This window comes from Phalangium opilio, unplaced genomic scaffold, assembly GCF_054372755.1.
Source record: "Phalangium opilio isolate 3A_F unplaced genomic scaffold, DU_Popi_V2 ptg000056l_1, whole genome shotgun sequence".
NCBI classification, from domain to species: domain Eukaryota; kingdom Metazoa; phylum Arthropoda; class Arachnida; order Opiliones; family Phalangiidae; genus Phalangium; species Phalangium opilio.
Genome location: NW_028324175.1, coordinates 2,193,352 through 2,212,122, shown reverse-complemented (window position 1 = coordinate 2,212,122; position 18,771 = coordinate 2,193,352). Strand labels below are relative to the sequence as shown.

The 18,771-nt window shown below is 44.8% G+C and overlaps 2 non-coding genes across 2 annotated transcripts; both read right to left on the bottom strand.

Annotated features, from left to right (window-relative positions):
• Positions 1 to 1,932: 1,932 nt before the first annotated feature.
• Positions 1,933 to 2,005, bottom strand: TRNAK-CUU (transfer RNA lysine (anticodon CUU)). Its single transcript has one exon. It is a non-coding gene; the product is annotated as a tRNA-Lys (tRNA).
• A 7,423-nt stretch (positions 2,006 to 9,428) lies between these two features.
• TRNAK-CUU (transfer RNA lysine (anticodon CUU)) lies at positions 9,429 to 9,501 on the bottom strand. Its single transcript has one exon. It is a non-coding gene; the product is annotated as a tRNA-Lys (tRNA).
• Between the last annotated feature and the right edge of the window lie 9,270 nt (positions 9,502 to 18,771).

The window sequence follows — 18,771 nt, the reverse complement described above, 5'->3', positions numbered from 1 at the left end:
ACATCTGAGACCCCACAACACCTCATCCGGGTGGGCTCGAACCACCAACCTTTCGATTAAGAGCTGGACGCGCTAATTACTGCGCCACGGAAGCTCCGAAATTAAATGGTTGTCAGGTATTGTGGAAAAACTCTGACATTTTACGTATCATCTGAGACGTCACAACACCGCTCCCGGATGGGCTCGAACCACCAACCTTTCGGTTAACAGCCGAACGCGCTAGCCATTGCGCCACGGACGCCCAAAAATTAAATGGTTGTCAGGTATTGTTGAAAAGTTACGACTTTTCACGCTACATCTGAGACCCCACAAAACCTCTCTCGTTTGGGCTCGAACCACCAACCTTTCGGTTAACAGCTGAACGCGCTGACCATTGCGCCACTGAAGCCCAAAAATTAAATGTTCGTCAGGTATTGTGGAAAAACTCTGACATTTTACGTTACATCTGAGACGTCACAACACTTCTCCCGGATGGGCTAGAACCACCAACCTATTGCTTAACAGCTGAACGCGCTAACCATTGAGCCACGGAAGCTCAGAAATTAAACGGTTGTCAGGTATTGTGGAAAGACTTTGGCTTTCTACGTTACATTTGAGACCCCACAACACCCCTCCCGGGTGGGCTCGAACCACCAACCTTTCGGTTAACAGCTGAACGCGCTAACCATTGCGCCACTGAGGCCCAAAAATTAAATGGTCGTCAGGTATTGTGGAAAAAGTTTGGCTATTTACGTTACATTTGAGATCCCAAAACACCGCTCCCGGGTGGGCTCGAACCACCAACCTATTGGTTAACAGCCGAACGCGCTAACCATTGCGCCACTGAAGCCCAAAAATTAAATTTTCGTCAGGTATTGAGGTAAAACTTTGACTTTTTACTTCACATCTGAGGCCTCACAACACCGCTGCCGGATGGGCTCGAACCACCAACCTTTCGGTTAACAGCCGAACGCGCTAACCATTGAGCCACGGAAGCTCAGAAATTAAACGGTTGTCAGGTATTGTGGAAAAAAATTGGCTTTCTACGTTACATTTGAGACCCCACAACACCTCTCCCGGGTGGGCTCGAACCACCAACCTTTCGATTAACAGCTGAACGCGCTAACCATTGCGCCACGGAAGCCCAAAAATTAGATGCTCGTCAGATATTGTGTAAAAACCTTGACTTTTTACGTCACATCTAAGACCTCACAACACCGCTCCCGGATGGGCTCGAACCACCAACCTATTGGTTAACAGCCGAACGCGCTAACCATTGCGCCACGGACGCCCAATAATTAAATGGTTGTCAGGTATTGTTGAAAAGTTACGACTCTTCACGCTACTTCTGAGACCCCACAAATCCTCTCTCGTTTGGGCTCGAACCACCAACCTATTGCTTAACAGCTGAACGCGCTAACCATTGAGCCACGGAAGCTCAGAAATTAAACGGTTGTCAGGTATTGTGGAAAGACTTTGGCTTTCTACGTTACATTTGAGACCCCACAACACCTCTCCCGGGTGGGCTCGAACCACCAACCTTTCGGTTAACAGCTGAACGCGCTAACCATTGCGCCACTGAGGCCCAAAAATTAAATGGTCGTCAGGTATTGTGGAAAAACTTTGGCTATTTACGTTACATTTGAGATCCCAAAACACCGCTCCCGGGTGGGCTCGAACCACCAACCTATTGGTTAACAGCCGAACGCGCTAACCATTGAGCCACGGAAGCTCTGAAAATAAATGGTTATCACGTATTATGGAAAAAGTTTGACTTTTCACGCTACATCTGAGACCTCACAACACCGCTCCCGGATGGGCTCGAACCACCAACCTTTCGATTAACTGCCGAACGCGCTAACCATTGAGCCACGGAAGCTGAGAAATTAAATGGTTGTCACGTATTGTGGAAAAGTTTTGACTTTTTACGCTACATCTGAGACCACACAATACCTCTTCCGGGCGGGCTCGAACCACCAACCTTTCGATTAAGAGCTGAACGCGCTAACCATTGCGCCACGGAAGCCCAAAAGTTAAATGTTCGTCAGGTGTTTTGGAAAAACTCTGACATTTTACGTTACATCTGAGACGTCACAACACCGCTCCCGGGAGGGCTCGAACCACCAACCTTTCGGTTAACAGCTGAACGCGCTGACCATTGCGCCACTGTAGCCCAAAAATTAAATTTTCGTCAGGTATTGAGGTAAAACCTTGACTTTTTACTTCACATCTGAGACCTCACAACACCGCTCCCGGATGGGCTCGAACCACCAACCTTTCGGTTAACAGCCGAACGCGCTAACCATTCGCCACTGAGGCCCAAAAAATAAATGGTCGTCAGGTATTGTGGAAAAACTTTGGCTATTTACGTTACATTTGAGATCCAAAAACACCGCTCCCGGGTGGGCTCGAACCACCAACCTATTGGTTATCAGCCGAACGCGCTAACCTTTGAGCCACGGAAGATCAGAAATTAAATGGTTGTCACTTATTGTGGAAAAGTTTTGACTTTTAACGCTACATCTGAGACCCCACAACACCTCATCCGGGTGGGCTCGAACCACCAACCTTTCGATTAAGAGCTGGACGCGCTAATTACTGCGCCACGGAAGCTCCGAAATTAAATGGTTGTCAGGTATTGTGGAAAAACTCTGACATTTTACGTATCATCTGAGACGTCACAACACCGCTCCCGGATGGGCTCGAACCACCAACCTTTCGGTTAACAGCCGAACGCGCTAGCCATTGCGCCACGGACGCCCAAAAATTAAATGGTTGTCAGGTATTGTTGAAAAGTTACGACTTTTCACGCTACATCTGAGACCCCACAAAACCTCTCTCGTTTGGGCTCGAACCACCAACCTTTCGGTTAACAGCTGAACGCGCTGACCATTGCGCCACTGAAGCCCAAAAATTAAATGTTCGTCAGGTATTGTGGAAAAACTCTGACATTTTACGTTACATCTGAGACGTCACAACACTTCTCCCGGATGGGCTCGAACCACCAACCTATTGCTTAACAGCTGAACGCGCTAACCATTGAGCCACGGAAGCTCAGAAATTAAACGGTTGTCAGGTATTGTGGAAAGACTTTGGCTTTCTACGTTACATTTGAGACCCCACAACACCCCTCCCGGGTGGGCTCGAACCACCAACCTTTCGGTTAACAGCTGAACGCGCTAACCATTGCGCCACTGAGGCCCAAAAATTAAATGGTCGTCAGGTATTGTGGAAAAAGTTTGGCTATTTACGTTACATTTGAGATCCCAAAACACCGCTCCCGGGTGGGCTCGAACCACCAACCTATTGGTTAACAGCCGAACGCGCTAACCATTGCGCCACTGAAGCCCAAAAATTAAATTTTCGTCAGGTATTGAGGTAAAACTTTGACTTTTTACTTCACATCTGAGGCCTCACAACACCGCTGCCGGATGGGCTCGAACCACCAACCTTTCGGTTAACAGCCGAACGCGCTAACCATTGAGCCACGGAAGCTCAGAAATTAAACGGTTGTCAGGTATTGTGGAAAAACTTTGGCTTTCTACGTTACATTTGAGACCCCACAACACCTCTCCCGGGTGGGCTCGAACCACCAACCTTTCGATTAACAGCTGAACGCGCTAACCATTGCGCCACGGAAGCCCAAAAATTAGATGCTCGTCAGATATTGTGTAAAAACCTTGACTTTTTACGTCACATCTAAGACCTCACAACACCGCTCCCGGATGGGCTCGAACCACCAACCTATTGGTTAACAGCCGAACGCGCTAACCATTGCGCCACGGACGCCCAATAATTAAATGGTTGTCAGGTATTGTTGAAAAGTTACGACTTTTCACGCTACTTCTGAGACCCCACAAATCCTCTCTCGTTTGGGCTCGAACCACCAACCTATTGCTTAACAGCTGAACGCGCTAACCATTGAGCCACGGAAGCTCAGAAATTAAACGGTTGTCAGGTATTGTGGAAAGACTTTGGCTTTCTACGTTACATTTGAGACCCCACAACACCTCTCCCGGGTGGGCTCGAACCACCAACCTTTCGGTTAACAGCTGAACGCGCTAACCATTGCGCCACTGAGGCCCAAAAATTAAATGTTCGTCAGGTATTGTGGAAAAACTCTGACATTTTACGTTACATCTGAGACGTCACAACACTTCTCCCGGATGGGCTCGAACCACCAACCTATTGCTTAACAGCTGAACGCGCTAACCATTGAGCCACGGAAGCTCAGAAATTAAACGGTTGTCAGGTATTGTGGAAAGACTTTGGCTTTCTACGTTACATTTGAGACCCCACAACACCCCTCCCGGGTGGGCTCGAACCACCAACCTTTCGGTTAACAGCTGAACGCGCTAACCATTGCGCCACTGAGGCCCAAAAATTAAATGGTCGTCAGGTATTGTGGAAAAACTTTGGCTATTTACGTTACATTTGAGATCCCAAAACACCGCTCCCGGGTGGGCTCGAACCACCAACCTATTGGTTAACAGCCGAACGCGCTAACCATTGCGCCACTGAAGCCCAAAAATTAAATTTTCGTCAGGTATTGAGGTAAAACTTTGACTTTTTACTTCACATCTGAGGCCTCACAACACCGCTGCCGGATGGGCTCGAACCACCAACCTTTCGGTTAACAGCCGAACGCGCTAACCATTGCGCCACTGAGGCCCAAAAATTAAATGGTCGTCAGGTATTGTGGAAAAAGTTTGGCTATTTACGTTACATTTGAGATCCCAAAACACCGCTCCCGGGTGGGCTCGAACCACCAACCTATTGGTTAACAGCCGAACGCGCTAACCATTGCGCCACTGAAGCCCAAAAATTAAATTTTCGTCAGGTATTGAGGTAAAACTTTGACTTTTTACTTCACATCTGAGGCCTCACAACACCGCTGCCGGATGGGCTCGAACCACCAACCTTTCGGTTAACAGCCGAACGCGCTAACCATTGAGCCACGGAAGCTCAGAAATTAAACGGTTGTCAGGTATTGTGGAAAAACTTTGGCTTTCTACGTTACATTTGAGACCCCACAACACCTCTCCCGGGTGGGCTCGAACCACCAACCTTTCGATTAACAGCTGAACGCGCTAACCATTGCGCCACGGAAGCCCAAAAATTAGATGCTCGTCAGATATTGTATAAAAACCTTGACTTTTTACGTCACATCTAAGACCTCACAACACCGCTCCCGGATGGGCTCGAACCACCAACCTATTGGTTAACAGCCGAACGCGCTAACCATTGCGCCACGGACGCCCAATAATTAAATGGTTGTCAGGTATTGTTGAAAAGTTACGACTTTTCACGCTACTTCTGAGACCCCACAAATCCTCTCTCGTTTGGGCTCGAACCACCAACCTATTGCTTAACAGCTGAACGCGCTAACCATTGAGCCACGGAAGCTCAGAAATTAAACGGTTGTCAGGTATTGTGGAAAGACTTTGGCTTTCTACGTTACATTTGAGACCCCACAACACCTCTCCCGGGTGGGCTCGAACCACCAACCTTTCGGTTAACAGCTGAACGCGCTAACCATTGCGCCACTGAGGCCCAAAAATTAAATGTTCGTCAGGTATTGTGGAAAAACTCTGACATTTTACGTTACATCTGAGACGTCACAACACTTCTCCCGGATGGGCTCGAACCACCAACCTATTGCTTAACAGCTGAACGCGCTAACCATTGAGCCACGGAAGCTCAGAAATTAAACGGTTGTCAGGTATTGTGGAAAGACTTTGGCTTTCTACGTTACATTTGAGACCCCACAACACCCCTCCCGGGTGGGCTCGAACCACCAACCTTTCGGTTAACAGCTGAACGCGCTAACCATTGCGCCACTGAGGCCCAAAAATTAAATGGTCGTCAGGTATTGTGGAAAAACTTTGGCTATTTACGTTACATTTGAGATCCCAAAACACCGCTCCCGGGTGGGCTCGAACCACCAACCTATTGGTTAACAGCCGAACGCGCTAACCATTGCGCCACTGAAGCCCAAAAATTAAATTTTCGTCAGGTATTGAGGTAAAACTTTGACTTTTTACTTCACATCTGAGGCCTCACAACACCGCTGCCGGATGGGCTCGAACCACCAACCTTTCGGTTAACAGCCGAACGCGCTAACCATTGCGCCACGGAAGCCCAAAAATTAAATGGTCGTCAGGCATTGTGGAAAAACTTTGGCTTTCTACGTTACAATTGAGATCACACAACACCGCTCCCGGGTGGGCTCGAACCACCAACCTATTGGTTAACAGCTGAACGCGCTAACCATTGAGCCACGGAAGCTCAGAAATTAAACGGTTGTCAGGTATTGTGGAAAAACTTTGGCTTTCTACGTTACATTTGAGACCCCACAACACCTCTCCCGGGTGGGCTCGAACCACCAACCTTTCGGTTAACAGCTGAACGCGCTAACCATTACGCCACTGAGGCCCAAAAATTAAATGGTCGTCAGGTATTGTGGAAAAACTTTGGCTATTTACGTTACATTTGAGATCCCAAAACACCGCTCCCGGGTGGGCTCGAACCACCAACCTATTGGTTAACAGCCGAACGCGCTAGCCATTGCGCCACGGACGCCCAAAAATTAAATGGTTGTCAGGTATTGTTGAAAAGTTACGACTTTTCACGCTACATCTGAGACCCCACAAAACCTCTCTCGTTTGGGCTCGAACCACCAACCTTTCGGTTAACAGCTGAACGCGCTGACCATTGCGCCACTGAAGCCCAAAAATTAAATGTTCGTCAGGTATTGTGGAAAAACTCTGACATTTTACGTTACATCTGAGACGTCACAACACTTCTCCCGGATGGGCTCGAACCACCAACCTATTGGTTAATAGCCGAACGCGCTAACCATTGCGCCACTGAAGCCCAAAAATTAAATTTTCGTCAGGTATTGAGGTAAAACTTTGACTTTTTACTTCACATCTGAGGCCTCACAACACCGCTGCCGGATGGGCTCGAACCACCAACCTTTCGGTTAACAGCCGAACGCGCTAACCATTGCGCCACGGAAGCCCAAAAATTAAATGGTCGTCAGGTATTGTGGAAAAACTTTGGCTTTCTACGTTACATTTGAGATCACACAACACCGCTACCGGGTGGGCTCGAACCACCAACCTATTGGTTAACAGCTGAACGCGCTAACCATTGAGCCACGGAAGCTCATAAATTAAATGGTTGTCAGGTATTGTTGAAAAGTTACGACTTTTCACGCTACATCTGAGACCCCACAAAACCTCTCTCGTTTGGGCTCGAACCACCAACCCTTCGGTTAACAGCTGAACGCGCTGACCATTGCGCCACTGAAGCCCAAAAATTAAATGTTCGTCAGGTATTGTGGAAAAACTCTGACATTTTACGTTACATCTGAGACGTCACAACACTTCTCCCGGATGGGCTCGAACCACCAACCTATTGGTTAATAGCCGAACGCGCTAACCATTGCGCCACTGAAGCCCAAAAATCAAATTTTCGTCAGGTATTGAGGTAAAACTTTGACTTTTTACTTCACATCTGAGGCCTCACAACACCGCTGCCGGATGGGCTCGAACCACCAACCTATTGGTTAACAGCCGAACGCGCTAACCATTGCGCCACGGAAGCCCAAAAATTAAATGGTCGTCAGGTATTGTGGAAAAACTTTGCCTTTCTACGTTACATTTGAGATCACACATCACCGCTCCCGGGTGGGCTCGAACCACCAACCTATTGGTTAACAGCTGAACGCGCTAACCATTGAGCCACGGAAGCTCAGAAATTATACGGTTGTCAGGAATTGTGGAAAAACTTTGGCTTTCTACGTTACATTTGAGACCCCACAACACCTCTCCCGGGTGGGCTCGAACCACCAACCTTTCGATTAACAGCTGAACGCGCTAACCATTGCGCCACGGAAGCCCAAAAATTAGATGCTCGTCAGATATTGTGTAAAAACCTTGACTTTTTACGTCACATCTAAGACCTCACAACACCGCTCCCGGATGGGCTCGAACCACCAACCTATTGGTTAACAGCCGAACGCGCTAACCATTGCGCCACGGACGCCCAATAATTAAATGGTTGTCAGGTATTGTTGAAAAGTTACGACTTTTCACGCTACTTCTGAGACCCCACAAATCCTCTCTCGTTTGGGTTCGAACCACCAACCTATTGCTTAACAGCTGAACGCGCTAACCATTGAGCCACGGACGCTCAGAAATTAAACGGTTGTCAGGTATTGTGGAAAGACTTTGGCTTTCTACGTTACATTTGAGACCCCACAACACCCATCCCGGGTGGGCTCGAACCACCAACCTTTCGGTTAACAGCTGAACGCGCTAACCATTGCGCCACTGAGGCCCAAAAATTAAATGGTCGTCAGGTATTGTGGAAAAACTTTGGCTTTCTACGTTACATTTGAGATCACACAACACCGCTCCCGGGTGGGCTCGAACCACCAACCTATTGGTTAACAGCTGAACGCGCTAACCATTGAGCCACGGAAGCTCAGAAATTATACGGTTGTCAGGTATTGTGGAAAAACTTTGGCTTTCTACGTTACATTTGAGACCCCACAACACCTCTCCCGGGTGGGCTCGAACCACCAACCTTTCGGTTAACAGCTGAACGCGCTAACCATTGCGCCACTGAGGCCCAAATATTAAATGGTCGTCAGGTATTGTGGAAAAACTTTGGCTATTTACGTTACATTTGAGATCCCAAAACACCGCTCCCGGGTGGGCTCGAACCACCAACCTATTGGTTAACAGCCGAACGCGCTAACCATTGAGCCACGGACGCCCAATAATTAAATGGTTGTCAGGTATTGTTGAAAAGTTACGACTCTTCACGCTACTTCTGAGACCCCACAAATCCTCTCTCGTTTGGGCTCGAACCACCAACCTATTGCTTAACAGCTGAACGCGCTAACCATTGAGCCACGGAAGCTCAGAAATTAAACGGTTGTCAGGTATTGTGGAAAGACTTTGGCTTTCTATGTTACATTTGAGACCCCACAACACCTCTCCCGGGTGGGCTCGAACCACCAACCTTTCGGTTAACAGCTGAACGCGCTAACCATTGCGCCACTGAGGCCCAAAAATTAAATGGTCGTCAGGTATTGTGGAAAAACTTTGGCTATTTACGTTACATTTGAGATCCCAAAACACCGCTCCCGGGTGGGCTCGAACCACCAACCTATTGGTTAACAGCCGAACGCGCTAACCATTGAGCCACGGAAGCTCTGAAAATAAATGGTTATCACGTATTATGGAAAAAGTTTGACTTTTCACGCTACATCTGAGACCTCACAACACCGCTCCCGGATGGGCTCGAACCACCAACCTTTCGATTAACAGCCGAACGCGCTAACCATTGAGCCACGGAAGCTGAGAAATTAAATGGTTGTCACGTATTGTGGAAAAGTTTTGACTTTTTACGCTACATCTGAGACCACACAATACCTCTTCCGGGCGGGCTCGAACCACCAACCTTTCGATTAAGAGCTGAACGCGCTAACCATTGCGCCACGGAAGCCCAAAAGTTAAATGTTCGTCAGGTGTTTTGGAAAAACTCTGACATTTTACGTTACATCTGAGACGTCACAACACCGCTCCCGGGAGGGCTCGAACCACCAACCTTTCGGTTAACAGCTGAACGCGCTGACCATTGCGCCACTGTAGCCCAAAAATTAAATTTTCGTCAGGTATTGAGGTAAAACCTTGACTTTTTACTTCACATCTGAGACCTCACAACACCGCTCCCGGATGGGCTCGAACCACCAACCTTTCGGTTAACAGCCGAACGCGCTAACCATTCGCCACTGAGGCCCAAAAATTAAATGGTCGTCAGGTATTGTGGAAAAACTTTGGCTATTTACGTTACATTTGAGATCCAAAAACACCGCTCCCGGGTGGGCTCGAACCACCAACCTATTGGTTATCAGCCGAACGCGCTAACCTTTGAGCCACGGAAGATCAGAAATTAAATGGTTGTCACGTATTGTGGAAAAGTTTTGACTTTTTACGCTACATCTGAGACCCCACATCACCTCTTCCGGGTGGGCTCGAACCACCAAACTTTCGATTATGAGCTGGACGCGCTAATTACTGCGCCACGGAAGCTCCGAAATTAAATGGTTGTCAGGTATTGTGGAAAAACTCTGACATTTTACGTAACATCTGAGACGTCACAACACCGCTCCCGGATGGGCTCGAACCACCAACCTTTCGGTTAACAGCCGAACGCGCTAGCCATTGCGCCACGGACGCCCAAAAATTAAATGGTTGTCAGGTATTGTTGAAAAGTTACGACTTTTCACGCTACATCTGAGACCCCACAAAACCTCTCTCGTTTGGGCTCGAACCACCAACCTTTCGGTTAACAGCTGAACGCGCTGACCATTGCGCCACTGAAGCCCAAAAATTAAATGTTCGTCAAGTATTGTGGAAAAACTCCGACATTTTACTTCACATCTGAGGCCTCACAACACCGCTCCCGGATGGGCTCGAACCACCAACCTTTCGGTTAACAGCCGAACGCGCTAACCATTGCTTCACTGAAGCAGAAAAATTAAATTTTCGTCAGGTATTGAGGTAAAACTTTGACTTTTTACTTCACATCTGAGGCCTCACAACACCGCTCCCGGATGGGCTCGAACCACCAACCTTTCGGTTAACAGCCGAACGCGCTAACCATTGCGCCACGGACGCCCAAAAAAAATGGTCGTCAGGTATTGCGGAAAAACTTTGGCTATTTACGTTACATTTGAGATCCAAAAACACCGCTCCCGGGTGGGCTCGAACCACCAACCTATTGGTTAACAGCTGAACGCGCTAACCACTGAGCCACGGAAGCTCAGAAATTAAACGGTTGTCAGGTATTGTGGAAAAACTTTGGCTTTCTACGTTACATCTGAGACCCCACAACACCTCTCCCGGGTGGGCTCGAACCACCAACCTTTCGATTAACAGCTGAACGCGCTAACCATTGCGCCACGGAAGCCCAAAAATTAGATGCTCGTCAGATATTGTGTAAAAACCTTGACTTTTTACGTCACATCCAAGACCTCACAACACCGCTCCCGGATGGGCTCGAACCACCAACCTATTGGTTAACAGCCGAACGCGCTAACCATTGCGCCACGGACGCCCAATAATTAAATGGTTGTCAGGTATTGTTGAAAAGTTACTTTTCACGCTACTTCTGAGACCCCACAAATCCTCTCTCGTTTGGGCTCGAACCACCAACCTTTCGGTTAACAGCTAAACGCGCTAACCATTGCGCCACTGAGGCCCAAAAATTAAATGGTCGTCAGGTATTGTGGAAAAACTTTGGCTATTTACGTTACATTTGAGATCCCAAAACACCGCTCCCGGGTGGGCTCGAACCACCAACCTATTGGTTAACAGCCGAACGCGCTAACCATTGAGCCACGGAAGCTCAGAAAATAAATGGTTATCACGTATTATGGAAAAGTTTTGACTTTTTACGCTACATCTGAGACCACACAATACCTCTTCCGGGCGGGCTCGAACCACCAACCTTTCGATTAACAGCTGAACGCGCTAACCATTGCGCCGCGGAAGCCCAAAAGTTAAATGTTCGTCAGGTGTTTTGGAAAAACTCTGACATTTTACGTTACATCTGAGACGTCACAACACCGTTCCCGGGAGGGCTCGAACCACCAACCTTTCGGTTAACAGCTGAACGCGCTGACCATTGCGCCACTGTAGCCCAAAAATAAAATTTTCGTCAGGTATTGAGGTAAAACTTTGACTTTTTACTTCACATCTGAGGCCTCACAACACCGCTGCCGGATGGGCTCGAACCACCAACCTATTGGTTAACAGCCGAACGCCCTAACCATTGCGCCACGGAAGCCCAAAAATTAAATGATCGTCAGGTATTGTGGAAAAACTTTGGCTTTCTACGTTACATTTGAGATCCCACAACGCCGCTCCCGGGTGGGCTCGATCCACTAACCTATTAGTTAACAGCCGAACGCGCTAACCATTGAAAATAAATTTTGCAGGCTCGTAACTCTGTTTCTACTGGAGATACGGGGATGTCCTTTGAGTATGTTATAGACCAATTTGTCCTTCATCTAGCCATACCAAGAATTAGGGCTACGACAAACAGTAGTCGAGTAATTAAGCTAATCGTAAACAAACAAACCCCCTCCATAGGAAATACATTAGACTAAATTCTGGAGGCTCGTAACTCTGGTTCTACCAGAGATACGGGGATGTAAATAATGTGACCTTGACACAAATGTTCGGATAATTATAAAAAAAAACTTCGCGGTTTCGAACCTGTGGCCTTCCGGGAGTGAGGCGGATGCGATAACCGCTACACTAAAGATATGTTATTATTTTTAATCGAAAGAACAGGGTCAAGTAATTAAGCAATACGTGAAAAAACAAACCCCTCCATAGAAAATGCATTAGACTATACTTTGCAGGCTCCTAACTCTGTTTCTACTGGAGATACGGGGATGTCCTTTGAGTATGTTATAGTCCAATTTGTCCCCCATCTAACCATACTAAAAATATTGAGCTACGACCAACAGGGGTAGAGTAATTAAGCTAAACGTAAACAAACAACCCGTCCATAGGAAATGCAGTAGACTATATTTTGCAGGCCCATAACTCTGTGTCTACTAGAGATACGGGGATGTCCTTAGGATATGTTATAGTCCAAATTGTCCGTCATCTAACCATACTAAAAACATTGAACTACGACAAACATTGGCCGAGATATTAAGAAAATGTTCGTCAACTTTGGTATCGTCTCACTTATTTTTATTATGTTACTTATGATTTTTGCACTAAACTTTGGAGGCTCATAACTCTTGTTCTACAAGAGATACTGGGATCTCCTTTGGATATGTTATAGTACTCTTTGCTCCCCATACAAGGATACTTTAAACTTGAGGCTACCTCAATATCGTCGTCAACTTATTTTTTGTCTCACTTATTGTTAGAAGGTTACTTTTGATTTTTGAAAATAAACTTTGCAGGCTCGTAACTCTGGTTCTACCAGAGTTACGGGGATGTAAATAATGTGACCTTGACACAAATGTTCGGATAATTATAAAGGTCTTTGCATGTTCCAAGCAAAAAAAAAAACTTCGCGGTTTCGAACCTGTGGCCATCCGGGAGTGAGGCGGATGCGATAACCGCTACACTAAAGATATGTTATTATTTTTAATCGAAAGAACAGGGTCAAGTAATTAAGCAATACGTGAACAAACAAACCCCTCCATAGAAAATGCATTAGACTATACTTTGCAGGCTCGTAACTCTGTTTCTACTGGAGATACGGGGTTGTCCTTTGAGTATGTTATAGTCCAATTTGTCCCCCATCTAACCATACTAAAAACATTGAGCTACGACAAACAGCAGTCGAGTAATTAAGCTAATCGTAAACAAACAAACCCCTCCATAAGAAAAGCATTAGACTATACTTTGCAGGCCCATAACTCTGTGTCTACTAGAGATACGGGGATGTCCTTAGGATATGTTATAGTCCAAATTGTCCCCCATCTAACCATACTAAAAACTTTGGGCTACGACAAACAGGGGCCGAGTACTTAAGCTAATCGTAAACAAACAAACCCCCTCCATAGGAAATGCATTAGACTATACTTTGCAGGCTCGTAAATCTGTTTCTACTGGAGATACGGGGATGACCCTGTTCTTTCGATTAAAAATAATAACATATATTTAGCGTAGCGGTTATCGCATCCGCCTCACTCCCGGAAGGCCACAGGTTCGAAACCGCGAAGTTTTTTTTTATAATTGTCCGAACATTTGTGTCAAGGTCACATTATTTACATCCCCGTATCTCTGGTAGAACCAGAGTTACGAGCCTCCAGAATTTAGTCTAATGGATTTGCTATGGAGGGGTTTGTTTGTTTACGATTAGCTTAATTACTCGACTACTGTTTGTCGTAACTCAATGTTTTTAGTATGGTTAGATGGGGGACAAATTTGACTATAACATACTCAAAGGACATCCCCGTATCTACAGTAGAAACAGATTTACGAGCCTGCAAAATATAGTCTAATGCATTTTCTATGGAGGGGTTTGTTTGTTCACGTATTGCTTAATTACTTGACCCTGTTCTTTCGATTAAAAATAATAACATATCTTTAGTGTAGCGGTTATCGCATCCGCCTCACTCCCGGAAGGCCACAGGTTCGAAACCGCGAAGTTTTTTTTTTTTTTTTGCTTGGAACATGCAAAGACCTTTATAATTATCCGAATATTTGTGCCAAGGTCACATTATTTACATCCCCGTATCTCTGGTAGAACCAGAGTTACGAGCCTCCAGAATTTAGTCTAATGTATTTCCTATGGAGGGGTTTGTTTGTTTACGATTAGCTTAATTACTCGACTACTGTTTGTCGTAGCCCTAATTCTTCGTATGGCTAGATGGGGGACAAATTGGTCTATAACATTCTCAAAGAACATCCCCGTATCTCCAGTAGAATCAGAGTTACGAGCCTGCAAAATTTATTTTCAAAAATCAAAAGTAACCTTCTAACAATAAGTGAGACAAAAAGTAAGTTGACGACGATATTGAGGTAGCCTCAAGTTTAAAGTATCCTTGTATGGGGAGCAAAGAGTACTATAACATATCCAAAGGAGATCCCAGTATCTCTTGTAGAACAAGAGTCATGAGCCTCCAAAGTTTAGTGCAAAAATCGTAAGTAACATAATAAAAATAAGTGAGACGATACCAAAATTGACGAACATTTTGCTTAATATGTCGGCCCCTGTTTGTCGTAGCTTAATGTTTTAGTATGGTTAGATGGAAGACAATTTGGACTATAACATATCGTAGGGACATCCCCGTATCTCTAGTAGACACAGAGTTATGGGCCTGCAAATTATAGTCTAATGCATTTCCTATGGACGGCAAGTTTGTTTACGTTTAGCTTAATTACTCGGCCCCTGTTTGTCGTAGCTCAATGTTTTTAGTATGGTTAGATGGGGGACAAATTGGACTATAAAATACTCAAAGGACATCCCCGTATCTCCAGTAAAAACAGAGTTACGAGCCTGCAAAGTATAGTCTAATGCATTTTCTATGGAGGGGTTTTTTTGTTCACGTATTGCTTAATTACTTGACCCTGTTCATTCGATTAATAATAATAACATATCTTTAGTGTAGCGGTTATCGCATCCGCCTCACTCCCGGAAGGCCACAGGTTCGAAACCGCGAATTTTTTTTTTTATAATTATCCGAACATTTGTGTCAAGGTCACATTATTTACATCCCCGTATCTCTGGTAGAACCAGAGTTACGAGCCTCCAGAATTTAGTCTAATGTATTTCCTATGGAGGGGTTTGTTTGTTTACGATTAGCTTTATTACTCGACTACTGTTTGTCGTAGCTCAATGTTTTTAGTATGGTTAGATGAAGGACAAATTGGACTATAACATACTCAAAGGACATCCCCGTATCTCCAGTAGAAACAGAGTTACGAGCCTGCAAAGTATAGTCTAATGCATTTTCTATGGAGGGGTTTGTTTGTTCACGTATTGCTGTTTCTACTGGAGATACGGGGATGTCCTTTGAGTATGTTATAGACCAATTTGTCCCCCATCTAGCCATACTAAGAATTAGGGCTACGACAAACAGTAGTCGAGTAATTAAGCTAATCGTAAACAAACAAACCCCCTCCATAGGAAATACATTAGACTAAATTCTGGAGGCTCTTAACTCTGGTTCTACCAGAGATACGGGGATGTAAATAATGTGACCTTGACACAAATGTTCGGATAATTATAAAAAAAACTTCGCGGTTTCGAACCTGTGGCCTTCCGGGAGTGAGGCGGATGCGATAACCGCTACACTAAAGATATGTTATTATTTTTAATCGAAAGAACAGGGTCAAGTAATTAAGCAATACGTGAACAAACAAACCCCTCCATAGAAAATGCATTAGACTATACTTTGCAGGCCCATAACTCTGTGTCTACTGGAGATACCGGGATGTCCTTAGGATATGTTATAGTAAAAATTTGTCCTTCATCTAACCATACTAAAAACTTTGGGCTACGACAAACAGGAGCCGAGATATTAAGCAAAAGGTTCGTCAACTTTGGTATCGTCTCACTTATTTTTATTATGTTACTTATGATTTTTGCACTAAACTTTGGAGGCTCATAACTCTTGTTCTACAAGAGATACTGGGATCTCCTTTGGATATGTTATAGTACTCTTTGCTCCCCATACAAGGATACTTTAAACTTGAGGCTACCTCAATATCGTCGTCAACTTACTTTTTGTCTCACTTATTGTTATAAGGTTACTTTTGATTTTTGAAAATAAACTTTGCAGGCTCGTAACTCTGTTTCTACTGGAGATACGGGGATGTCCTTTGAGTATGTTATAGACCACTTTGTCCCCCATCTAGCCATACTAAGAATTAGGGCTACGACAAACAGTAGTCGAGTAATTAAGCTAATCGTATACAAACAAACCCCTCCATAGGAAATACATTAGACTAAATTCTGGAGGCTCGTAACTCTGGTTCTACCAGAGATACGGGGATGTAAATAATGTGACCTTGACACAAATGTTCGGATAATTATAAAGGTCTTTGCATGTTCCAAACAAAAAAAAACTTCGTGGTTTCGAACCTGTGGCCTTCCGAGAGTGAGGCGGATGCGATAACCGCTACACTAAAGATATGTTATTATTTTTAATCGAAAGAACAGGGTCAAGTAATTAAGCAATACGTGAACAAACAAACCCCTCCATAGAAAATGCATTAGACTATACTTTGCAGGCTCGTAACTCTGTTTCTACTGGAGATACGGGGATGTCCTTTGAGTATGTTATAGTCCAATTTGTCCCCCATCTAACCATACTAAAAACATTGAGCTACGACAAACAGTAGTCGAGTAATTAAGCTAATCGTAAACAAACAAACCCCTCCATAGGAAATGCATTAGACTATACTTTGCAGGCCCATAACTCTGTGTCTACTAGAGATACGGGGATGTCCTTAGGATATGTTATAGTCCAAATTGTCCCCCATCTAACCATACTAAAAACTTTGGGCTACGACAAACAGGGGCCGAGTACTTAAGCAAAACGTAACGAAACAAACCCCCTCCATAGGAAATGCATTAGACTATAGTTTGCAGGCTCGTAACTCTGTTTCTATTGGAGATACGGGGATGTCCTTTGAGTATGTTATAGTCCAATTTGTCCCCCATCTAACCATACTAAAAACATTGAGCTACGACAAACAGTAGTCGAGTAATTAAGCTAATCGTAAACAAACAAACCCCTCCATAGGAAATGCATTAGACTATACTTTGCAGGCCCATAACTCTGTGTCTACTAGAGATACGGGGATGTCCTTAGGATATGTTATAGTCCAAATTGTCCCCCATCTAACCATACTAAAAACTTTGGGCTACGACAAACAGGGGCCGAGTACTTAAGCAAAACGTAACGAAACAAACCCCCTCCATAGGAAATGCATTAGACTATAGTTTGCAGGCTCGTAACTCTGTTTCTATTGGAGATACGGGGATGTCCTTTGAGTATGTTATAGTCCAATTTGTCCCCCATCTAACCATACTAAAAACATTGAGCTACGACAAACAGGGGCCGAGTAATTAAGCTAAACGTAAACAAACAACCCGTCCATAGCAAATGCATTAGACTATATTTTGCAGGCCCATTACTCTGTGTCTACTAGAGATACGGAGATGTCCTTAGGATATGTTATAGTCCAAATTGTCCCCCATCTAACCATACTAAAAACATTGAGCTAGGACAAACAGGGTCCGAGATATTAAGCAAAATGTTCGTCAACTTTTGTATCGTCTCTCTTATTTTTATTATGTTACTTATGATTTTTGCACTAAACTTTGGAGGCTCATAACTCTTGTTCTACAAGAGATACTGGGATCTCCTTTGGATATGTTATAGTACTCTTTGCTCCCCATACAAGGATACTTTAAACTTGAGGCTACCGCAATATCGTCGTCAACTTATTTTTTGTCTCACTTATTGTTAGAAGGTTACTTTTGATTTTTGAAAATAAACTTTGCAGGCTCGTAACTCTGTTTCTACTGGAGATACGGGGATGTCCTTTGAGTATGTTATAGACCAATTTGTCCTTCATCTAGCCATACCAAGAATTAGGGCTACGACAAACAGTAGTCGAGTAATTAAGCTAATCGTAAACAAACAAACCCCCTCCATAGGAAATACATTAGACTAAATTCTGGAGGCTCGTAACTCTGGTTCTACCAGAGATACGGGGATGTAAATAATGTGACCTTGACACAAATGTTCGGATAATTATAAAAAAAAAACTTCGCGGTTTCGAACCTGTGGCCTTCCGGGAGTGAGGCGGATGCGATAACCGCTACACTAAAGATATGTTATTATTTTTAATCGAAAGAACAGGGTCAAGTAATTAAGCAATACGTGAAAAAACAAACCCCTCCATAGAAAATGCATTAGACTATACTTTGCAGGCTCCTAACTCTGTTTCTACTGGAGATACGGGGATGTCCTTAGGATATGTTATAGTCCAAATTGTCCCCCATCTAACCATAATAAAAACTTTGGGCTACGACAAACAGGGGCCGAGTACTTAAGCAAAACGTAACGAAACAAACCCCCTCCATAGGAAATGCATTAGACTATAGTTTGCAGGCTCGTAACTCTGTTTCTATTGGAGATACGGGGATGTCCTTTGAGTATGTTATAGTCCAATTTGTCCCCCATCTAACCATACTAAAAACATTGAGCTACGACAAACAGGG